Source organism: Vicugna pacos, chromosome 9 (genome assembly GCF_048564905.1).
Source record: "Vicugna pacos chromosome 9, VicPac4, whole genome shotgun sequence".
NCBI classification, from domain to species: domain Eukaryota; kingdom Metazoa; phylum Chordata; class Mammalia; order Artiodactyla; family Camelidae; genus Vicugna; species Vicugna pacos.
This window is the reverse complement of record NC_132995.1, coordinates 10,690,290-10,716,378: the sequence shown is the minus strand read 5'-3', so window position 1 is coordinate 10,716,378 and position 26,089 is coordinate 10,690,290. Positions and strand designations below refer to the sequence as shown.

General features: G+C 41.4%; 1 long non-coding RNA gene across 4 annotated transcripts in view; it reads right to left on the bottom strand.

The window, feature by feature from the left end:
- The window catches only part of LOC140698074 (uncharacterized), a 157,720-nt gene that overhangs the window by 64,117 nt on the left and 67,514 nt on the right, over positions 1-26,089 (bottom strand). The window contains exon 6 of one of the 4 annotated variants that reach the window (XR_012075501.1): positions 21,961-22,039. The exons of the other annotated variants lie outside the window; for them this stretch is intronic. This is a non-coding gene — a long non-coding RNA (uncharacterized lncRNA). Of the gene's footprint in view, positions 1-21,960; positions 22,040-26,089 lie in introns of those variants that run through there. 4 annotated transcript variants of the gene reach the window in all.

Sequence of the window (26,089 nt, the reverse complement as noted above, 5' to 3'; positions counted from 1 at the left end):
TTTGTTATTTCACATTATAATCATAATCTTCCCCCTAAATTCCTCCTTCCTTCTCACAGGGAACCTGGAAGGGAAGATCGATCCAATAATGTTAGGTGTGAAGTAATTTAAGCCAGCGCAGCTTCACAGACTTGTGATGACTTAATTTACTAGCATCTTCTCAAACAGGGTGCCTTAATGCCTCCATTAAAATCTGCTCTCCTATCAAGTCTTTTCTTTACTTATGACCACACACAATATAAAACTACTGATTTTCTCATCATCTTTGAAGTGATCTATATTCTTCTAAAATGGACCTTTTAAAAACCACAGTATGTGCTAACTTACAAAGATCCAATGGAGACATGCAAATAGTGGCTCTCCTTCTCTCTTCTCATTTCAGCAGTAGAATCTCCATTGCTAGTTCTGTGGGAGTGCTTATGAGTTACTGTTTTTAGAGGAGCTGTGGTTTCTGAGGAGGAAAAGTGAAGAATCTGTCAAAGCAGTAAGTGTATAGAAGGTACTGACCCTAAGACCGACTAGCAGAAAGGCTATCATGCCTGCCCCCTGGGCAATTACTCAAAGATATTACCACACTCTGCCTAAAATGTTGACCCTACTTTATTAAACTACTTGATATTTCATCCAATTCATTTAGCAAACGATTCTGAGAAGGTTAGAGAGCTTTCAACTACACATGAATCACCTGAAGATTCAGACTGCTTTTCCCCTACCACCTACTTCCAAATCTACCACACTGAGTTGGGAGCTTTGATGGGGTGGGACTAGGAAGATGACTCAAAAGAAAGGAAAATTTTGGCCTTAAATGAGGAACAGGGTGGGCTTAGGTCAAGCATTACAATCCAGGGCTCATGAAAGCATCTAAGTCCTATGTGCCTGAAACTTGGAAAAGAGAGGAGTGCAAGTGAAAGGGTTCAGGAAACGAAAGGGGTAAGCATCTTTTTTAAAGTATGTCTCATGTGAATCCACCAGCTCCAAGAAAGGTAGATAAACTTCTTTTCTCCTGAAGAAATTTCAAATCCAGAACCTAATTATATTAGGGTTCTCCATAGAAACAGAACCAATAGGACAGATACAGATTTAGATCTAGATTTAGATCTAGAGAGAGAGAGAGAGTTGGAGAGAGGGATAAACAAAGAGATTTATAAAGAATTGGCTCACATGATTACAGAAGCTGACAAGTCCCAAGATCTGCAGGGCGAGTCAGCAAGCTGGAAATGAATGAGAGCCAATGGTGTCATTCCAGTCCAAAGGCCAGCTGGCTCAAGAGGAATGTTTCAGCATAAGTCTGAAGGCAGGAAAATGCTGATGCTCCAGCTCAAAGGCAGTAAGGCAGAAGGAAGTCTCCCTTACTTAGAGGAAGGTCAACCTTTTTTTCTATTCCATAGGATTTGATGGAAAAAGTGTAACATTTCTTTAGGGAATTGAAGGATGATGGCAATGGCATAAAGGAGGAGGGTATTCCTAATGAAGAAAAGAACCAAAAGACAAAGAATCAGGAGCCTATGGTGAGTCATCCATGTCAACCGCAGTTAAAAGTATGTGAGGAGAGCTGGTTCGGATTAAGATGTTGGAGTAAGAGGACACAGAACTCACCTCCCCCATCAACATATCAAAAAATGCATCTATATTTGGAACAATTCTCACTGAAAACTAACTAAAAACTGGCAGAAGGACTCCTGTACAACCAAGGCTGTAAGAAAGATACACACATAATCAGTAGGAAGAGGAGAGAAGCAATTGGGTCAAGACCTGTGTCTCTGAGAGGAGACTCAGAAGGAAAAGGCAGAATACACGGATGGAGACCTGTCCTGGGGACTGAGCGGCAAGAGCCACAAGTTGGGTGTCTCAGCCCTGGGGCCCTAGACAGGGCAGAGAAGCCCCGATGGCTGGTTGGAAGACTGCTGTGACTCACAGGACGGCTGTGGGAAGTCTGGACTCACTCGTGAGGAGCCCATGAGCACTGGCTAGCCCCCAAGACAGGACAAAGGGAAGTCTGCTCTAGCAGCTGCCAGGTTTCCCATGACTGCCTAACCATACACCCCAGACCAAGCCAAGTGAGTGCTCCAGCCCCACTCACTCCACATCACAGTATGGCACTGGATCTGGGGAGACCACGGTTGGGGTAAAGAATCAACCATGGAACATGGAGGCAACCTCGTCCCAGAACAGAGCCTGCATGGCGTGGTGGTGGCCATTGCTGGCATTTACTCAAATGTGTTCCTCAGAAGCAGCCCAGATATCTGAGGGTGGCTGCTCCACCACAGCTCACTCCGTGGTATATGCTGAGATTCCACATCGGCCGTGCCTGCCCTGTGGAGTGGTTCTACAACACAGCAGGGGCAGCAGAGGCTGGGGGCAGTGATCAGCTGTGAGGGACAAAGGGGACTTGCAATCAATGCTGCATCAGAGAAGAACCATGGACACCTACACAGTCAGCACATAGGACCTCTGTCTGTGGCTAATGTAAGCCAAGAGCCTACAAGAGGCCCACTTGCTTCAGCATTTCCCTGCTCTGGGACAAGAGTCCTGGTGCAGGGAGAGAGGAGAACACACATTTAAAGGGAATAGGGGTTTTTGCTCCAGCAACTTGGGGTCAGACCCCACCTCCAATAGAGTACTGATGGCCACTGACCAGAGGGGAAGTCCTGCCAGACACCTAGCTCCAGCTCTAGGTCCTCCATATCTCCAGCCCCACACCCTACAAAGGTTATAGCTACCAGCACACCTGCAGGCCAAACGTGACTTGTGTCCCTGTCAAATCTGGCTTTCCCACCAAAGGTACTGGGCACACACTGTCTGTAGTGGGATATTCCCACACAAGAACACCCTTTCAAGACCACAACAGGTAACTGTTTCACCTAAATTCATAAAGACAAAGAAAGTTAAGCAAAATGAAAAGGCAGAGGAACTACTCTCAATTGAAAGAGCAAGAGAAAACTGAAAAAATAAATCAGACAAACAATTTATCAGATAAAGAATTTAAAGAATTGGTAATAAAAATGTTAACTGAATTAGAGAAAAGAATTGATGTACATATTGAATACTTTAACAAGGAAGTAGAAAATAGAAAAAAATCCACCCAATCAGAAATGAATCACTATGCTGTATACCAGAAATTAACACAACATTGTAAATTGACTATACTTTAATAAAAAGAAATGTGTTTGAATTTAAATGACTAACAGTTTATAACAAATAGATGTAGTCATAGTCAACATATATAAACCCATGGTAGCCACAAATGAGAAAGAAAAATACCATATGAGATTGCTCATATGTGGAATTTAAAAAAAAATGAAAATAAATACAAAACAGAAATAGACTCACAGACATAAAATACAAACTTGTGGTTGCCAAAGGGGCAGCGGGGTGGGAAGGGACAGACTGGGATTTCAGAACTTGTAGATACTGACAGGCATATGAAGAACAGATAAACAAGATTATACTGTATAGCACAGGGGAATATATACAAGATCTTGTGGTGGCTCACAGTGAAAAAAAATGTGACAATGAATATATGTATGTTCATGTATAACTGAAAAATTGTGCTCTACACTACAATTTGACACAACATTGTAAAATGACTATAACTCAATAAAAAATGTATTAAAAAACCCAATAATACATACACAAAAACTAAAAAGAAAGTAAACACAAGCATACCACTAAAGAAAATCAAGCTACAAGTGAAGAAACAAAAAGAAGAAATGAACAGAGAAGAACTACAAAAACAACTGGAAAATGATTAGTAAAATGGTAATAAGTTCATACCTATCAATAATTACTTTAAATGTCAATAGACTAAATGCTCTAATCCAAAGATATAGAATGACTGATTGGATCAAAAAAATCCAAGACCCATCTATACACTGCCTACAAGAAACACATTTCAGAGCTCAAGGCACATACAGACTAAAAGAGAGAGGATGGAAAAAGATATTTCATGTTAATGGAAATGACAAGAAAGTGGAGGTAGCAATACTCATATCAGACAAAATATTCTTTAAAAGAAAGTCTGTAACAAAAGACAATGAAGGGCATTATATAATGATAAAAGGATCAATACAAGAAGAGTATATTACACTTGTTAACATACATGCACCCAATATAGGAGTACCAAAATATGTAAAGCAAAAACTAACACACATAAAAAGAGAAAATGACAATAATACAATATATTTGGGGACTTTAATACCCTACTTACATCAATGGACAGATCATCCAGACAGAAACTCAACTAAGTGACACAATAGTCCAGTTAGACTTAATAGATGTCTATAGGACATTCTGTCCAAAATTATCAGAATACGCATTATTTTCAAGCACGCATGGAATGTTCTATAGGATAGATCATATGCCAGGTCACAAAAACAAGTTTCAACAAATTGAAGACGATAGAAATTATATCAAGCATGTTTTCTGACCACAGTGGTATGAAATTAAAACTCAATTACAGAAAGAAAAATGGGAAAAGAACAAACATGTGGAGACTAAATAGGCTACTAAGAAACCAAAGGGCCAATAAGAAATCAAAGAGGAAATCAGAAAATACCTTGAGACAAATGAAAATGGGAACACAACACTCCAAATTCTATGGACTCCAGAAAAAGAAGTTCAAAGAGGGAGTTTATAGTGATGCAGGCCTTCCTGAAAAAACAAGAAAAATCTCAAACAACCTAATCTACCGTCTAAATGAATTAGAAAAAGAAGAACAAACAAAGCCCAAAGTCAGAAAAAGGAAGGAAATAGTAAAGATCAGACTGGAAATAAATAAAATAGAGACCTCCCCCCAGCATAATAGAAAAGATAAATAAAACTGATTTTTTTAAAACTAAACAAAATTGATAAACGTTTAGCCATGCTCACTAAGAAACAAGAGGAGCAAAATAAATAAGAAATGAAAGAGGAGAAATAAAAATTGATACCAAAGAGATACAAAAAAATCATAAGAGACTACTATAAAGTTATATGCTAATAAATTGGACAACCTAGAAAAAAATGGACACATTTCTAGAACATACAACTTGCCAAAATGGAATCAAGAAGAAACTTTTTTTTTAATAGTTTAACTTAGGCAGGTAAGAACAAAAAGGGATTAATTAGGAAAACTATATACAAGAGGTACTTTACAGAGTAATACAGACTTTTCATGTTGATTACTTTAACATGGTTTAATACCTGTGATTATTCTTCAGTCTTCAAAGTTTAAATTGTTCAGGTAGCCATAAGATCTGGAGACAAATATATATAATAAGTAGTTTATGTTCAATATGCTGTTGAATAATATGTTCAATGATACGTTTGTTGCAATATGTTCAATGTGCTGTTCCTCTCTAGTGGTTCATAGTTCAATAAGCTGTGTAAATTTACATTGCACAATGTGCACTAAAGCAGCATTTCAATCAATCCTTGTACATCCATTTACAATGCATTGCCTCAAATGACTTGTGTGTCTAATTTTCACTGAATAAACTTGCAACTTTAGCATATCCTAAAAGAAGTGATCAATGGATCTCAATATACTAAGAAATATATATTGTCTATGTTTCCAGACTTTGTGGTCACCTGTATTTTATTTTTTGTAAGATTCATCTTCTGGAAGTCTTAATCATTTTTTTCTTTTTTTTAACTTTTATTGAGTAATAGTTATTTTACAATGTTGTGTCAAATTCTAGTATACAGCACAATTTTTCAGTTATATATGAACATATATATATTCAGTCACATTTTTTTTCACTATATGCTACCACAAGATCTTGTTTATATTTTCCTGTGCTATACAGTATAATCTTGTTTATCTATTCTGCATTTTAAAATCCCAGTCTGTCCCTTCCCACCCCGCTGCCCCCCTGGCAACCACAAGTTTGTATTCTACGTCTATGAGTCTGTCTCTGTTTTGTATTTATGTTTTGTTTTGTTTTTAGATTCCTCATATGAGAGATCTCATATGGTATATTTCTTTCTCCTTCTGGCTTACTTCACTTAGAATGACATTCTCCAGGAACATCCATGTTGCTGCTAATGGCATTATGTTGTCAGTTTTTATGGCTGGATAGTATTCCATTGTATAAATATACCACTTCTTCTTTATCCAGTCATCTGTTGATGGACATTTAAGCTGTTTCCATGTCTTGGCTATTGTAAATAGTGCTGCTATGAACATTGGGGTGCAGGTGTCATTTTGAAGTAGGGTTCCTTCTGGATTTATGCCCAGGAGTGGGATTCCTGGGTCATATGGTAAGTCTATTCCTAGTCTTTTGAGGAATCTCCATACTGTTTTCCACAATGGCTTTCCTTGCTTCCCTCTCCCACTCTCAATGAGTCTTAATCATTTTTGCTATTTATATTATGCCAAGAAAAAAATTAATACTAAGAATGAGATAATGGAAAAACAAAAATAGATTTCTTTTGCTTTCAAGTAATTCCACACCAAAACATTTTGCTGAAATGATTTTAATCTACAGATTTAAAAGACTCTTTAAATGATACTCAGAATACATTATAAATTTGTTTTTAAAATAGATTTGAATTTTAAATAGAACTTACAATGATTTCAATAAATCAAGTGCTCCAGAACACAAATGTGGTGGTGCAACAATTATCCAAGGAGATAAAGAGGATAAAGATTTTCTTCAAATATGGAAAGAAATTAAATCTTTCTATAGTAGTAACCTCTAAGAGCTATTCTCCTTTATAGACTACTATATTATTGTCAGTTTCATATACTTTTACATTATGAGAATCCCCATAGGAAGAAACTTCTGGAGGTTTTCCCACATATACACAGCGACATTTTCTGTCATGCTTACATCTGCAAAGTATGGCAAATCCAGGTTCAGATTCTTATAATCAAGGGGCTTCATAATTGCCTCCTCCATACACTCTCTGAGATCAGTCGAATTCATAACCATTCCTATAACAGGATCAATCTTTATAATTGTGCCTATGGCCAGTTGGATTGTTGCATTTCCCGAAAAGTTTCAAGTTTTCTTCATTACTCAGATATCTGCTATGGAGCCAATGGCTCCAGCTGAAGGAGACAAGGCAGGAAGCCCGCCCTGGAGGCAAGAACCCCCAGAGCTCATCTTTTTGCAGGCAGGGCACCCAGCCAAGGCCTCTTTATTCCACCTGACGCAGGGCTGGGGTGGGAGAGCCTCCCTCCACTGCTGTGCAGTGGGGGCGGTGCCCAGAAGAAGCCAAAACAAGCACTTTGAACACACCAATCATTAGTAGTGAAACTGAATTTATAAAAACAAAAACAAAACACTCCCAGCAAATAAAAGTCCAGGAGCAGTCGGCTTCACAGGGGAATTCCACTAAACATACAAAGAAGAGCTAATACCATCCTTCTAAAACTAAAAAAGGAAACAGAACAATCCCAGAATCATTCCATGAGACCACCATTAGCCTGATACCAAAGCCAGCAAATACACTACAGAAAAAGAAAAAGGCCAACATCTTTTATAGAATATAGACTCAAACATTCTCACAAAATATTAGCAAACTGAATCCAATAATATATATAAAAAGGATCATACACCATGTTCAAGTTAGATTTATTCCAGGGATACAAGTCTGTTTCAATATAAATTAATCAATGTGATAACACCATGTTAACTAAAGGAAGGATTAAAATCACATATTACATGATCATCTCAGTAGATGCAGAAAAATCATTTGACAAAATTCAGTACCCCTTCATGATAAAATGCTCATTGAGGGAATATATCTCAACATAATGAAGGTCATTTATGACAAACCCACAGCTAACATCACACTCAAAGGTCAAAAGCTGAAAGCCTTTCCTCTAAATTTAGGAAAAAGACAAGAATGCCCACTTCTTGCAACTTCTATTTAACATAGTGTTGGAAGTCCTAGTCACAGCAATCAGACAAGAAAAAGGAACAAAGGGCAGCCAAATTGGAAGGGAAGAATTAAAGCTGTCTCTATTTGCAGATGACATGATACTTTATATAAAAAATTCTAAAGTCTCCACCAGAAAACTATTAGAACTAATGATGAATGAATTCAGCAAAGTTGCAGGATTACAATCTGTTGCTTTTCTACACACTAATAAAGAGCTATCAGAAAGGGAAAGGAAAAAAATCCCACTTAAAATTGCATCAGAAAGAATAAAATGCCAAGGAATAAACTTAACCAAGGAGGTAAAAGGTCTATACTCTGAAAACTATGAAACAATGATGAAGGAAATTAAAATGATACAAAAAATGGAAAGATATCCTGTGCTATTGGATTGAGAGAATTAATATTGTTAAAATGGCCATCCTGCCGAAAGCAATCTACAGATTTATCAAAATACCCATGACATTTTCCACTTAGCCTGAACAAATAATCCTAAAATTCATATGGAACCACAAAAGACCCTAAATTGCCAAAGCAATTTTGAGAAAAAAGAACAAAGCTGGAGGTATCACCCTCCTAGACTTCAGGTTATACTACAAAGCTACAGTAATCAAAACAGCATGGTACTGGCACAAAAATAGAGACATAGATCAATGGAACAGAACGGAGTCCAGAAGTAAACCCATGCATCTATGGTCAATTAATCTATGACAAGGGAGGTGAGGCTATACAACGGACAAAAGGCAGTCTCTTCAATAGGTGGTACTGGGAAACTGGACATCTACATGTAAAATAATGAGATTAGAATATTTCCTCACACGTTTCATAAAAATAAACTCAAAATGGACTAAAGACCTAAATGTAAAATCTGAAGCCATAAGACTCCTGGAAGAGAACATAGGCAGAACACTCTCTGACATAAATCACAGTAAATTTTTTTTTTTGGATCTGTCATATAAGGCAAATGAAATAGAAGCAAAAATAAACAAATGAGACCTTACTAAACTTAAAAGCTCTGCAAAACAAAGGAAACCATCAATGAAATGAAAAGACAACCAACAGAATGGGAGAAAATACTTGCCAATGATACGAATTACAAGAGGTTAACATCCAAAATATATAAACAGTTCATACAACTCAGTATCAAAAAGAAAAACAACCCAATCAAAAAAGGAGCAGAAGACACAAATATACATTTTTTTCCAAAGAAGACAAACAGATGGCTAATAGGCACATGAAAATATATTCGATTTCACTAATTATTGGAGAAATGCAAATCAAAACCACAATGAGATATCATCCCACACCAGTCAAAAAGTCTACAATTAACAAATATTAGCAAGGATGTGGAGAAAACCCTTGTACACTGTTGGTAGGAATGTGAATTGGTACAGGCACCGTGGAAAACAGCACGGAAGTTCTTCAAAAAACTAAAAGTAGAACTATTATATGATACAGCAATTCCATTCCTGGATATACCTGGAAAAAATGAAAATGCTAATTTGAAAAGACACATGCACCCCAATGTTCATAGCGGCACTATTTATAATAGCCAAGATATGGACGCAGTCTAAGTGTCCATCAATAGAAGAATGGACACAGAAGATGTGATGTGTACATACACAATGTAATGTTACTGAACCATAAAAAGGAGATTCTGCCATATGCAGCAACATGGATGGCCCCAGAGAATACTATGCTTAGTGAAACATGTCAGACAAATACTACATGATGTCACTTACATGTGGAATCTAAAATTAACACAAACAAAGGTATATAGCAAAACAAAAACAGACTCAACAATACAGAAAGCAAACTAGTGGTCACCGGAAGGAAGAGGGAAGTGGGGAGGAGCACATTAGCGGTATGAGATTAAGAGATACAAACTACTATGTATAAAACAGATGAGCTACAAGGATATATTGTATAGCACAGGAAATTAGAGCAATTATCTTATAATAACTTTTAATGGAGTGTAATTTGTAAAAGTACAAAATCATTATGCTGTACACCTGAAACTAATATAATATTGTAAATCAACTATACTTCAATTTAAAAAATTAAAGTGTATGAGGAAAATTGAAAGCCATTTGCATAAGGGTAGGTGGTAAAGGGAACACAGAGCTTCCCTATCTCCCCAGTAGGACTTTCTAAGAACCCACCTCTGGCCCAGAACCTTTCGAAACAGTTTCAGTTCAGCTGTTAAATATTTCTGAGAAGTAACTTACTTCCCATTCTGCCAAATTCTCCTACCTCCTAAAGTTCCTCTCCTTCTCAGGACTTCAATATACCCAATTACCCCTGTTACACTATAGATTTAAATCGCTTCTGAGGTGGAATCACCACCTAATCAACATTTACAATATATTTCATGAAATATATTTCAAATTCAAAACAATTAATTTCAAATTCATGAAACAAATTTCTATCTCTATGTAACATGCACAGTGATAAGTCCTGTGGGGAAAATGAATTAAAAATCATACTTCCTGCACTAAAGGACCCACTGTTATCCACCCAGGTTCGTAGACTCTATCAATAGAAATTGATAAGAGGCCAGACGAGAAATTCAGGCAAGGCTTTATTGGGGCTCCTATGCAGGAGCAAGAACAAGTAACAGGTTCCCTTGCACACTCCCTGAGGAGGGGCAAGTAGGTTCTTAAATGGAGTGAAGGTAGGGGAAGCCCCACGGGTGGGGCTGGAGGGGTGGCTTGGGTGATCTGCCCACCCCCTTGGTGGTACTGTGTGCAGGGATCATGAGCAGTAACCTGCTTTTGCTCCCAGTACCTTAGAGTGGCAGTTGGGTTTCGGTCTTTTTGTGTCTCATTGTTGATAATTTGCTCCAACTGCACATGTGAGCAGTTATTTTTGGTCCCTTATAGCTTCTTTGTATTCTGTTGCTCAGAGAAGACGCTTGTCCAGGTGCAAGCACTGAAGCAAAGGGTCCCAAGTCTCAGGTCGCAGTCTGTCTCATGTCTGCTTTGGAATGAAGACACGTCACAAGATGGACGATGTCTTTGGAAATATCTTGAGAAGGACCATGTAAAATATATTTTCAAGGTCAGTTCTAACCTACAAAGCAATTTTGCCTTGTTTGTGACCACAGGAAAAAGGGTACCCACCTACATTCAAATTGGGACTCAGCAGCTGCTAGCAGAAGCTACAGCAGTGGAGCTAACCAGTAAGAAACGAGCACTTCCCCGTGTCAGCCACCCTGTCAGGCTTGGGAGATACATACAAAGAGGAGCGAGCTATCTAAGAGGCGTGTATTAAGTGCCTCCTGTTTACCAGGTGCTATGGCAGGGACTGGAGACCTAGTCCCTAAAAATAGAAAAGAGTAGCCTGGAGAGGAAGGAAGCAGCAATCACAGCTAACTCAGCCTATCCTATTCCTGGGGCTTCCCTGGCTAAATTGCCCCAGCTTTAGCTCATTTTCCCCAGCCCATTCACTCTGTTCTCCATTTTGATATTCAGAGTGATCTCCCTAAGTCACAAATCTGACTACGTCAATGCCCTGCCTAAAATCTCCATCACCTTGAGGATAAAATCTGTTGATGAAAATAATCAATGAACAACCAATAATAAGAATAGAAGAGTTTTATTTGAGCCAAACTGAGGACTAGCCTGGAAGCCGGCTTCCCAAGTTGCTCTGAGAAACTGCTCCAGAGAAGCAGGGTTTTAGTACAGTTTTATATGTTGTCAGCACAAAGAACACTGAACGAGTCAGGGATCCATTTCTTCATGGTTTCAAAAAAACAAAAACAAAACAGACCAGCACATACACATACAGTACAGCCTTGGCACCTGAGAATGGAGTCTTAGCGTCAAAGGAGTACCAGCATTGGCGTCCAAGGAAGAGTGACATTTAATCTTTATTTTTAATGTGGACATTCTTTACTCCTGGTCACTGCACGCTTTTCTTTAATAATTAGAGCAGATATACAATGTACGTTTGATAGGTCACAAACAGGCTGTTTTAGTTAGCATAAAATTCAAGTTAACTCACGTATAAGCCAGAATGACATCCCTATACCTCAATATGTGAAAATTTCTTTCATCAAATCCAAAACTTACACCCAGCATGCCAGGCTTTTCATAATCCGTTCCTTGCTTATTTTCAACCATTATCCCTCTGTGCTCTGTTACGACATATTCACTACCTGCATTCCCTGAATAGAGGTACTTGCTCACATCACTGACTTTACACATGTTGTTGCCTCTGCCTGAAAGGCCCTTCCCTCATTTTTCACTTCCCCTTTAGAATTTAGCTCTTGAAAAAAGAAAAAGTGGGGCGGGGAGCCTTCTCTGACTGGTCTCAACACCTCCACACTTATCCCAGGATGATTTGGAAGGCCTTCCTCTGTGCTCCTGTAACACCTCATCTGTCCCTCAATCACAATACTCTGTTCTGTAATTGTCTGTTTATTGACTCTCTCTCTCTCACAAGACTATGAGCATCTTAAGGGCCACTAAACTTAGTTTTTATTCCCATTAGTATGCCTAGGACCTTACATAATGCTTTGTATCTAGTAGGCATTCAGGAAACTAAATACTTATTAAGGGATTGATTGAATGAATGAATGAGAAGTACCAAGCATTGGCCAGAATCCAAGTGTGAGACACATGGGAAAATCTTCAATTTAATAAGTAGTCATTGGGTACCTATAACGTAAGTAGTATCTTGCCAGATACTTTAAAAATCAGAAACAAAGATGTAGTTTCTATCCTTAGGCTGCTTTCAGAAGAGGGTAAGTAAATATGTACTCAGATAGGGAACAAGGCATAAGGACAATGCAACAGGTGCTGTTAAAGTTATAAAAAAAAGGGGGGGGCTTTGGGATGGCCATGGGACCACCACCTGTTTCCTAGAGTTGCTCTTTCAACTGCCCTAGTTACGCTGTATAGGTAAGAATGAATCTTTTCTACTCAGTTCAGCCAAGTCTGACTAACTTTTCAGTAGGAACTAAGAACAGGAACAACAACAACAAAAAGTACAAAATAATTCTTTTTAAAGACAGAAACTGTCAGTCAGCCAAGTATAACTGAAGTGTAGCCAGAGAATTCTCTTGGCTATCTCATGCTTTGCCTGAACTTCCTTGGAAAACAGATCCAGCTCCTTAAGCCCCTGACCAGTTCCCAGGGGTTTGGCCTGCCTGACTTTCCCTTCCCTTTCACTAATCCCTGGGCAGTGCTGAATGTAAACTCTGCAGGTCCTGATCACCGTGGGGAGGACAGCCCTGCTCCCTGTTCTCTAGGGCTCTACTCCTGAACTTTAGTCTGACCTGAGCCTACCTGGCAGCGGCCTCCTTTGATCTACCCAGAAATCACTCTCATTCTGAGACTCTAGAATTTCTTCTGCTGCCCGAAACTCATCTTTTCTCTCTTTCTTTTTTATTAAAAAAAAAAAACAAAACAAAAAAACCTCTGTGGAATATATGCCTTAGCCTGATCTTTGTCAAGAATGTCTTAATATTTTTCACCAAGGGCAGCATTAGGGCCAGGCAGGTTCATCTTTCAGAGGTCTTCCTCGTGTCCATCCTTGCCAAAACAATAGGAAACAGCTTCTTTTCCTTCTTCAAAACCTCTTACCCAAACTCTTATAACGCCAGTGGGATTACAGATAATTCTAACTAGTTTTGCAAAACAATGTGGCAATATTTGTCAAGAGACCAAGTAACTCCTTTGACCAAATTATCTTTTCACTTTCAGAAATAGAGCTCAGGGAAATAACTAGAATGCAGAACAAACTTAATGGAAAAAGATGTTTATTGTAGCAATATTTAAAAGAGAAAAAAATTGGAAATAACCCAGATGTCCAACAGCAGGGAAATTATTAAGCATGTTGTGAATCATTCATTAATATAAAGTTAATATCTTAACTTTCAAATGTTTGTTAAAATTTAAACAACATGAAAAAATTAATAACAAGCAAAAAGAATCAGTATTCAAAGCTATATACATAATATGATCTCAGTAAGCAGAAAAACAGGCAAAGAAAAGTTTAAAAATATTCATGTCTCCAGGTAGTGTGATTAGAAAAATATTTAACTTTACAAAATTTCTATAATAAACATGCATTGCTTTCACAATCGGCAAAAAATGTATTTTTTCTTAAATATATGCCCTCTTGTGGACTCAAGTTAGTATAGTACCTGTTGCATATTGGGCACTTAAAAATACGTGGTGAATTAATTAATAAACGAAAGAAGTGAGCTCCTATTTGCTGCCTGAGGAACACGGCGCAGGGAAAGGTAACTGCACGCAGAAATGAGGAGGCCTAGCTTTGAGACACTGAGAAATTATGTCCTTTCCTCATCGAGAAAATGGAAGGAGCACCTGCCTAACCCCCTCAGGGGACTCTGGTGTGAAGCAAAGGAGATAATGCCTGTGACATTTATTTTGTAAATTGAAAAACTCTACACAACAACTAAAGACAAACAATAAGGGACTGCTGTTATTTTTGCCCTTCTTGGTTTACTGCAGAATGGGAATGATATAAACCTGAAGCCCACAGAACAACCACTCCTCTCTCAAAATAGTTTACCAGTTTCCCCACTTCTCCAGGTGCCCCAAGAGTAGGTGTCTCCTGGGGTGGCATCTTGCAGAACTCAAATTGTTATAATGTCAAAGTACCTGAAACATACAATAAAGACCTTCCCTACCTACATCTGGAGTCTCTTTCAAGAGACAAAAACAAGCTTCATGCCTGATATAGTGCTGGCTTCCTAAAGAATACGTCTAGAATACCTCTACCTCCACTTTCTCCCTTCCAGCCAGTTCTGCACTTTATCATCAAAATAATGTATCTTTGAATCATGGACTCCTTTACAATCATATGGTCCAGACTCCTTACTTTAAAGATGAGGATCTAAGGCCCCGAAAGTTAACGTCAAAAGAATAAGTCACTGAATCAAGAACCTAATACTGTCATTGCCATCCTCAAAAGCCTTCAGATAAATTCCAAACCCCTTAACGTAACATTCAAAGCCCTTCACACCCTACCCCACCTACCTACTGAAACTGTTCTCCCTCTAGTCTCCCCCACAAACCCTTGAATCCAATTGTTTCTTTCTCCATCCCTTGAACTTATGCTACATGGCATCATCTCAGATGTTTGCCTGTAATGTCCTTCTACCTTCTTTTCCACCATTTCCACATGGGAAGGTTCACTTGCTCAGGAAGGCTTCCCTGACCAGCTTCACACATAGGGCAGCTCTCCAACCTTTGAACTCCCAAAGCTCTCACTGTCTGTTGCACCTGTTGACCTGTGTTTAATTACATGTAGTCCTGACACTGCTATTTCTATGTTCACCTGTCTTATTACCTCTCCCTCCACCCAGACCAAAACCTCCTTAAGGGCAAGGATTGTACTTTATGTTTCTCCACATTCCCCCGTCACTGCACCTACCCATGACTAAGAACATTTACTGAGCACCTACTCTATGGAAGCTGTTCTTTTAGGTACTTTGTGGAATGTTACTTCATTTGATCCTCACAATTTTCCCAAAAATGTGAAAACCAAGGCTCAGAGAAGATGAATAAACCACCAAGGTCATACAACTAAAAAGTGATAGAGCCATGAAGGGAATCCTAGTCTCCCCAGCCTCGAAAAGCCTTTAGTCATAAATTGTGCTGCCCCTAACCCACCAGGCACCTTGCAAGGGCAAGTGAGCCGGAACTGCTCACTGCTGACTGAGCTGGTCCCAGGGCCAGGCGGAGAGCCAAGGTACACGTGACAAGAAACAGAGCAAGCTTGATACACCCCTCCTCTGAGCACACATCAGGTTTCCCTGGGTCCTGGCAGGGTCTCCTTAGCTCCCTGGCATTAACCCTTTACCCTGTGCCAATCTAGGCAGCAGCCCCACTCTGTTTCACAGGTAGCTCATCTGGGAGCCCTGACCAAATGGGTAAGACAGCAGGAAATGAAAAGCCAAATTCCTCTGAAGGAGAGTCAGAAAAGTGATTCTTGAGCAACTGGCTCCCTGGGAGGGAGCCCTTCCTTATGGCCACCCAGTTTCAGCTCTTGTTTTCCTTTCGGGGCCTGTCAGGCAACTTTGGGATTGCAGGATGAGACTGTGCCAAAAGCTCTGTCTAACAGAGCAGGTTGGAAGAAGCCCTGACATTGTGTAAACCCCAGGTTGGCAGGAGGACCTGTGTCTCCCCTGCCTTGCCCTGACCCAGGGCCACATCTTCCACACGCCCACATAGAAGCAGGCTTCCTTGCTCTGGTGGTAACAGCTACCATTTATTCAGTGCCTACTGTGTGCCAAGCACTATGCCCGGGGCTTTAAATGTTCATCTCAATTAATTCTTGTTAATGTTCTGTGAACTCCACAATCTACTGCAGCTGTTAAGGACACAGGATGTGGGATCCAACTGTCCAAAATCAGAATCCCAGCTTCACTACTTACACATTACATTAACTTGGACCTGCTACTTAACTTTTCTGTGCCTCAACTTCTCAACTGAAAAAGGACAGATACCCTACTAATTAATTCCTAGAAACATACGAAGATTAACTCAATGAGGATAAAGTGCTTGGCTACTTTTAAAACAATTATGTGGGCATCATCTACATTTTACAGATGTAGCAAGTGAGTCTTAGAGAGCTTAAGTCACTTGCCAAGGTCACATAGTTAATGAAGGACAAAGCATGGATTTAGATCCACGTCTGGTCTACCTTACTCCAACGGCACATGGACATCTGATACATCCCAGTGCTTGAAGCCTCTCTGTCTCTCTCCCTGTCTCTGTCTCTAACTCTAAATCTAAATCTATCTCTTGCTAAACTGTACTTAGGGAGCAGCTGGTTGGTGAATGAGATACAATAGGACCCAGGTTTTACTTAAGTTCCCAGGGTCATCCTGGAGAAATAGAAATATGGGGGTCCCAGAGACAACCCTAGGAAAGTGGGTCTGGAAAACTTTCACTCACCCTACCCCCAGTGAAGTACATCAGGCTAAAGTGACTATCAAAGGCGGTATTAAAGGGGAAAAGAAGTCACACAAGGGTATCATGAAGTCTTAGCAGATGGGTTTTCAGCACAGAGGGGTGGTCTCACCTGAGTTGACTTGGGGCCTCAGTATGGTCAAGGGGATACGAGCTTAGTACGGGAGCGTCAAGGAAAAAAAAATGTGTTACAGTTGTTTTGAGCATTTTTGTGCATCTTTTTCTTTACCCAGCGCTTAGCTACTGCCCAAACTCCTGGTCTGAATGGGTGAAGAACCTGTTTCTCCCTAGAGACAATTCCACAAGGCCTCAAACTTCCCTGAGCTTTCACTGCTATTGTCCTTATAACATTGGCTAACAAACCCTGTTTCCAGGTCCCCAGGGAACATACACTCATTCTCCATCTCTGGGAACTCTTGTGGCATGCTCTCGTATCTCGAGGAGCCAAGAGACAAGCTGAAGGACCATTGAGCTGCCATCCCCACCACATCACCTATCACAGCATTTCCTAAGGAGCCCACCTTCCTACTTGCTGTGGTCACTGCACTGCTGAAAAGGGGAGTTAGAAAGTGCAAGGAGCTGGGCTCCTGCTCCAGGAGAGCAGTCTCCTCCATCAGCTGCTCCAGCACCTGACTTCGCCTGTCTGGCTCCGAGAGTCCCCAAAGGCTTACTAGTGAGACACAGTTGGGTACTGTGGGAATTCGGTCCAGAAAGCTTTGTTCAAGAAAAGCCCAACTATTAGCTCCTGTGATCAGGGACTGAATTACATTTAGCTTTGAAGTTCAGCACTTTGCAATTGGTAGGGAGGTGACAGTAAATGAAATTAAGTTGTTTTTACAGGTCAGACATCTGTGGCCTGCTTCCTGCTTCTAACCTTCCCAGAACAGGATGATTCGTCTGTCACAGAGGCTCTCAAATCTCTGGGTCCCAACTCACAAATCCAAGAGTGGTGATGGCTAAATAATCAACACCTAATTTCTGAGAGCTGATCTCAGGCTATTCAAGCAGGTCTGGTGTTTCATGCTCCACTCCGCACACCATCATACGTTACACACCCAAGAATAAAATAAAGTGAATTTCAGACTGGATTGAGGAAATTTCTAACACCTTTTTAATCAGCCCTTTGACAACACAAGTTACTAGTACATTGCATAAAATGCAGAAACCCAGCTCCTGAATCACTTCCTCTCACCATCAACTGCCATTGACCCCACTGACCCACATGCACACACCCAGACACATGTAATACACTCCTGCTCATTCAGAGAACCCATTCTCAACTCTTTAGTGACAGCAGCATAAAAGACATTAGAACACCACACAGGTTCACGTGTGTGTAACGCAGGACCCCAGACTACATTAAGAATATAACCCACCCTTTACCATACATGAATGCTGGGAGCTAGAGCATGCGCATGTGTCCCTCTGAGCCCTGCGTGTTCTGTCAGGTTCTCTGGGGAAAGAGGAAAACATGAAGCAGATACCCTGGTGGCTGTGAGATGCGAGATGAATTTGCTGCAGTTTGTTTCAGGAAACCACAGGCAAGAAACAGCCAGGAAAGTTATCAAACAATCATAGCCCACTCCGGAAGCTGAATGTTCCAGGATGCTGGGGGAGGAGGAGGCTAGCAAAGGAAGTCAAATCACAACAACACCGGCGAGGTCCCAGCGATGGCAGGGAAGCTATGAACTAGGCCCTCCTTGCCCAGGGCCACGGGGGGCTCCTGGCTCTAGAGACTCTCCTTACCACACGCACAGCGGACATCTTCAGGCCACTGAGACCCAGAGTTGTGCAAGAAGAGACACCAACAGAACTCAGAACCTGCTCTTTTGGCAGGAGGCAGGCGAGTGAGGCAAAATAAAAAGAAGTGCTCAGGTGTCTGCCACAACTTCCCCATCCTCCCTTCTGCTAATCATAGGAGCAGAACTTGAGAGCAAAGATTACCGCACCCAAAGCCAACAATCTCCTGATAAGAAACTCAAGTCCAAAGCGGGGAAGTGACTTTTTTATGGTAACAAAGGAAAGTGGTCACTTGGCTCCAGAACTCAGAACCAGCTCTGCTCACTCTGACCGAGGCCCCTCTCCACCACCCCCCACCTGTGGATCTCCGTGAACTGTATAAACTCTGCTGTCTTCACTCAGGGTGTGAGTGTAACTGATCGGCCCTCCAAACTTGCTAGTGGATGATTCATATTTCCTCCTGTTTACCTGCACTGCCCGGCTCAGAGCCCTTAGGGAGAGTAACCCTCCATCTCAGAAAAGCTGTGGATGCATGTAGACCACTGCATGGGTGACAGGATTTCCACTTCACATGCCAGGCTGACACTCCACTATCCCCACCTCTGCTCTCAGCATGTCCCTGCTCCTGATGGGGTGAAGCAGCTGAACTTCATGGAAAGCCCCACCTCTCCATCAGGTATGGCTGGGCCTGAGGAGAACTGCAGTGCAACTGCTCCTCTCCCAGCACTGATGCCCCACTGGGCACCGAGCTACACAGATGTTGCCCTGCCCTCCCCCGGGTGGTAAGCTGTCCACCTGGGACAGGCAGAGAAGTGAAACCTATCCCTGAGGGAGAGTGAGTGGGAAGGGGTATAAAAGAGGAGAAAAACAAATGAAGGGTGAAAGGAAAATGTGAATAAAAGATGCTGTCTAAAAATACCTCCTCTAGCAGAAATGTCAGCATGATTTCATCCATTCTCGGAACGGATCGCACCCTTCCAACAGCCCAGAGAAAGAAAGCATAGACTACAGTGCCGATTTCATAGAAGGACAAGACTCAAACTGCAGGTGGCTAGAGAAGACAAGGTTCCATTGCCTTCCGGAAACCAGATCTCCAGCCCCAACTCAGTCTCAGATATCAGTGTTTGAGAAATTCTGCTTTTGATTGGTCCAAGGTAGACCTATACAGCTCAGCTTTTTATAAACATCCCAGGTAACTGATTCAGATGGTCTGAGGACAACTCTGTGAGAAGTCCTCCCTCATCACTTCCCCACAGGGCTGCTGAGTGGTTAAAAGCAAAAGCTAGGAAGTCCCTGGCTTCAAATTCTGGCTCAAGCACTGCAGTTGCAAGGCCTTGGACAACAGACCACACCTTAGTCCCCTTACCTGCTGTGTGCGCCCTTGTGAGGATCAAGTGAGGTCATCTGGTTATTTAAAGTGTTTAGCACACTGCCTGGCCTGCAGGAGGGACACAATATTTGTTGACTATTAGTTGTTCTATTAGTACACAACTAGCGACACTAGTTGTCAATTGTATTGTAATCAGCAAGCAAGCCAAATTTGTTGACTGTTAGGAGTTTATACTGCAATATTTACATATAAAACTCATTATTCCCAAGAAATTGACAGGTCAAGTAATTTTTAAGCAAAAAAAAAAAAGAGCCTTCCAAGGAGATATCTAGACCTCGTAGCCTAGCTACTAGCTTCATCCTTCTGAGTTACTTCTTTCCCTCTGACCTTCCAGTCTCCCTATTTTGCCCTGTGGATGCTGCTGGTGTTCTCAACAAACCTTATATTTACATTGTGCATTATGTTTCATAATGAATGTTAAAGTGTTTTCTAGTGTGTTTTGATTGTCCACCCTTCTCTACCGTCTTTCTCCAGAAGTCCTTCCTTCCCTCCACCCCTCTCGATTAACAGCTCCCATTTTCTGAAAGTCTTATAGGCAGTTAGTATGTGACCACCCCCACAAGTTAAGAATATCTATCTGGCCAAAACGCTGAAAAGTCACTCCAATCAACAGAGAAAAGGTTGATGGAGAGTGGAACTCAGCCCTGTGCCTTGTGCTGAGGAGACCAGGTTGAGCAGTACCGCACAGGGCTCGTGCCCTCTTTTCCACCTCAGCCCCCACGGCTCACTGGCTCCAGCCCCATCTCCTTGTAGAGCTTCTCCCCACTGCCCATACAGTATTTCTACCTGCAGAGTCCACAGGCATCTTATGTAAACATATCCAAATCTGAGTCTGCATCTTGGTCCCTAGACAACCACCCCTCATCCTTGTCTCAGGGCTAATGACATCTGCTCACCCAAGAGCCCAAGCTGGATGCAGCTCTCACTCATCTTCAGGTATCCTCCTCACCACCTCTCCTCTCTGGTCACTCACCCAGCCCTGACAGTTCTTTAGAAAGCTCTCCTGTCCCCTGCTCTCCATGCCCTCTGCTCCCCCTGTTCTGATCTCACACTCTCATGAGAACTGTCCACAGTCACAATTCTCCCAACAGAACAGCTGCCAGAGTGCAGGTCCCAAAACACAGATCTGACCAGGTCACTTCCCACTTAAAGCCTCTGGTAGTTCTTCACTTATGAGAGTCCAAACTCCTTAGGCTACTCGTCAAGACTTCCACAATTTGATAGGACCCTATCCCTCCTACCACCAAAGAGGGCCCAAATAAGACCAGGCCAAAAATACTTACCCTCTTCACTCTATTCTAAAAGACCAGCAGTTGGGTACATGACACCTGGGAGTGGGTCCTTTCACATAGACATTAGTCAAGTTTATTTTATCTGGTGGTGGATCCTTGTGCTCTGAATGATGATACAGATTCCAATGAGGAAGAGGAAAGAAAATACAGGGCAGGGCATTTGAGCTGTAGGGTTTGAGTTCATCTAGTCTAATCTCTCCATTTTGCAGCAGGCAAAGCTAAGATCTAATGAAACAAATCTACCAATTCAAGATCAGAGCTTAGTCTCCAGCCCCAGGACCTAGGTCCCCGGCCCACAGTTCTGCTTCCTCTGCCAACAGGTCTATAAGACTCTCCCAACACAGCTGTCTGGGATTCCTATAACCCTCCCCTTTCTCTGGATGCAACCAGGACCCCCTACTCCATCCTATAAGCCTGCAGATTCTAGGATGACCAAGAAGAAACAGAACAGGAAGGCTCAAGCTGTGGCACTGGTTCAGGGTGAAACTCCTGGGGACAAACACAAGGGCCTTTGATTATAGGGAAAAAAATAGGTTTATTGTCTTGTTGGGTGGAACCAAACCACAGCAGGATCAAGGAAACCAGTTCTATGCCCAGAGATCAGGACTTGGCCCTAACATACCAGAGTGGAGAAGAGGGAAAAGAGAAATACATACTTTAAGAAAATAAAGGCCTTACAACAGTTCTTTCTTACCTCTGGTTTCTGTTTTTTGTTGTTGGTTTTGTTTTGTTTTGTTTTTCTTCACATAGGCCTCTGAGTCCCCCAGGATCTAAGAGGGCCAGGCAGGAAAAGGAGTGGTTCCCTGGAGGGTGGAGGACTCAAGATGAAATTTGATGGTTCCATTATGAGACTGTTAGAATGTTAGAGAAAAATTTCCCTAATTTCAAATTAAAGAAAAAAAATCCACCTCTCAATAAAGGAAAGTACCCTCCTGCAAAATACAGGGGACTCATTTGGAGACTGGGGACCTGCCCATCTCAGTACTGCAAGAAACAGGAGGAGCGAAAAGCAGAAAAGCCTGAGCTTTAAACAAGTATTTCATGAGCACATCCTCCTCAGTCACCAAGTCTGAAGCTACTTGATATGATTTCAGATTGCCAGGATGTCTTAGATCAGCCCATAAAATGTCTCTGACCATATTCCTTGATGCCTATAGTCATTCCTCTGGGTTTGATCCTTTATAGTGATTGAACATTTAGACTGAAGGACAAAGTCTCACGCTTACCCCCAGACAAAGCCTATCATTCCTCCCTTCCTGCCCTGGCACAAGCTGCTCCCTGTAACATCCTTCTTCCCCCTTCCCTTGCCCTCAGCAAACTCAAATGGCATGCTCTCTCAGAAAACGTGAAAGGGCTCCTACAGGCAAATGTGCTCCCACAGTTCGTTGAACATACCTCTATTTATAACACCATGAAGTAATGATATTTAATTTTCTTAATTTTTAAAAATTAAGATAAAGTATGAAAAAGAAAACTATCACCCACATTCCATTTTCCACTCATAATCTAGACTTGATCATTGTTTAATATTTTGGCATATTTCTTCCAGTCTCCTTTTCTGGGTGGCAGGCTGTAACTTCCTGGAATGCAAAGATGATATACTTCCCGACCCTGTGCACACAGCTCTGGAGGTTAGCAGTCCAAAGCGTGTCACTGGGCTACAATCAAGGTGCTGGCAGGATGGTATTCCTTCTGAAGACCCAAGGAGTGAATCTGCTCCCTTATCTGATCTAGTTTCTAGAGACCACCTGCATTCTTTGGAGCACAGTCCCCTTCATCTTCAAAGCCAGTGACAGTCGTTGGAGCCTTTCTCACGCTGCATCATTCTGACCCTGACTCTCCCGCCTCCCTCTTTCACGTATGAGGACGCTTGTGATTACATCGGGACCACCTGGATAATCCAGGATACTCTCACCATCTCAAGATCCTCAACTTTATCACATCTGCAAAGTCCCTTTTCCCATATAAAGTAACATTCACAGCTTCCAGAGATTAGGATGTGGACATTCGGGGAAGACCATTATCTGCCTAAACTTTACCCACACCAAAAACTTGCTTTGCCTTCCTTCTCTTTCACTTTTCTTCTGATCCAGAGGCAGGAGCATAAGCTTCAAGGTGAAACACACTAGTTCTGTCATTAACTGGCTGGATGAACCTGGACCAGTCATTTTACCTCCCTTAGCCTCTTCTTCCTCACCCGTAACACAAGGATAACTCTTACTGCACTAGGAAATGACAGTGAAAGAGTATCTGAGATATCTAAGGCATTATACCCGGTACATGGTATGTGATGAGCCCTCAGTAAACATTCCTTTCAACCTGTGCCTTTTTCCACCCCATTTTCCCTCACCCGTGTCCATTTTCTCCTTTGTCTCCTTTCACTTCAGTGACTTCTTTATTCAGCAAAGAAGGTCATATACCCGTCTCTTGTGATTCTGCTTCAGTGCCTCTTGGGATGGAGTCTGATCTCACCCAGGGTAGCTCACTATATTTATACGGAGAGAGCTGTTTTTGAAAAAGTCCTTTTATGGTCACATAAAACTTATATATATGTCCTCATCACTTATACCTGCCAGTTCTAACTCTTCCCTGTTAATTTCTATATATGCTTCCTTATTTCATACTTTTTCAGTCTTTCTCTTCACACTCTGTAAATAAGGATACTGCACAGACAAAAGTAATGCCCGGGCCACAACAGGGAATTCCTTAAGCAAGATGAATGCATTTTGCAAGACATCCCCTGAAACCTGGTTCTAGGATTGGCTTTCAGCAAAACCGTTTAACTCTAGGATACATTCCCAGATCCCCAGGTACAGTAACTGTGACAGAAGGAAGCCACATGCCCTCTGGGTATTCCTGCCATTGCACTACGACATTTTCCAGAAAGTTATTCATGAATTACTGCTACCACTCCTGGCAGGTAAGCCTTTTCCTAACGTTTTTGTCTCCAAATGGCCTACCAGGACCCTGGCTAGAAGACGCTTCCCCCCAGATGACCATAGCGGCACCTTTGCCTGTTCCCATAGTTACAACAACTCACACTCACCATGTGCTGGGTACTATCCTAAGGGCTTTATATGTAGCTATAGTCTTCACCAGAACTACCATGAGAGTTATCATCTCTGCTTTTACAGATTAAACAAAACTGAGACAGAGAAGTTAAATAATTTACCCGACATCATACAACTCCATAATTTAACCTCATCTACCATGCAAATAAATGTTAATAATTTTATCGGGGCAAAGGAAATTCTAACATTTCTGGGGTCTCCTGAATGAAATCTACTTTCCAGAATGATTTTGCCCCTCTGTTTTCAGAATTCAGCAAATATTCAGCATTGTTTTCTGTCTTATCCTTCACTTACACACACCTGTTCCCTAACATCACACTCACAATCACACATCCCTTCATAAGTGCTTGCTGTTATGAATATCAGTCTCTTTGGGGAAGAAACAGGGGCAGGTTTCCAGGTGCAATGGGGAGTCATTTTTATTGAATTGTCAACTATTTGCACAGTCATTCTCTAGCCGTAGAAGTGGTGCACTACGAAAAGAATGTGTAATGAAAAGGAAAAAGAGGATAGGGAGTCCCTGGAAGGATCACAAAAGGGAGGAGATTCTAAATGCAGAAACAGTCATAAAACACACCCAGAATTTGTGGCCTTTGAACAATGGCAGCCCCACCTGCCTCTTTTCCATGCCTATTGGCCTCTGACTTCATTCTCAGCCCCCTCCCCCCCTCCTGGCCTTGACTTCTTAGACCAATACTAGGGGCCTGGGACCTAGGGCCAAGCCAGAATACCCAACACTGAGCTGTGTAGGTGGAGGGAGCAGAAAGCGAGAAAGTACTCAACTCACAGGGGCCTTGACTCATCTGTGTACACATCACTTGGGCACAGAATGGATTAGTGAAGAGTTGTTATGCAGGACTCTTGGTTTAAGGGGTTTTACTAAGGAGTCAACTTCCTCAGTGCTGTTCTGCTGAGAGCAAAGGGGTACGTGTGTAAGACGTCAGCTCTCTCCCAGTGTCTCTAACCCATTCTCTATGAACACCCAGGGTTCATTCCTTTATCCATAGGTCACTTATTTACTGAGCTGGCTTCCAGGAAAAAAAAGTCTCAGTTGAATTCTTTAAAGACCCATGCACTCAATTCAGTTCAAGTGTGTCTGTCATCTTAGTGATGATCAGACACAAATATCTTTTAAAGGCTCTGGAGGAAATTTTGACAAGAGCTTTTGTACCACACACCATCCCTTTGAGGACACCTGAGCTACAAACAAGACAAGGAAGGAACCTCCTATGTGCTGAGACCTTTATGTCTGTACCTCATCTGATGCTCACAATGACCCTTTGAAGTAGGTACTACTATCCCTATTTTGCAAATGAGAAACCAAAACTCCAAGAAGATCAATAAACTTGTCCCATTTAAAATTTTTTTAAACTGAAGTATGGTTGATTTGCAGTGTTGTGTTAGCTTCAGGTGAACAGCAAAGTGATTCAGTTTTATATATATACATATATATTCATATATATATACATATATATATATATGTATATATACTCTTTTTCAGATTCTCTTCCATTATAGGTTATTATAAGATATTGAATACAGTTCCCTATGCTATATGGTAGGTCCTTGATTTAACTTGTCCCTTGCTCAAGAACTGGTAGAAGCAGAACCAGAATTCAGACTCACATATTTCTGAATTTAAAGTTCATATTTTCACTCTATACCATCCTACCTACCAGAATTTAAGGAAAGGAGAGATGGTGACTTCTAACAGAAATACTCATAAAAGGCCTCAATAAAGAGACAGGATCTGAAAAGAGCCTTAGGATGAAAAATAATCCA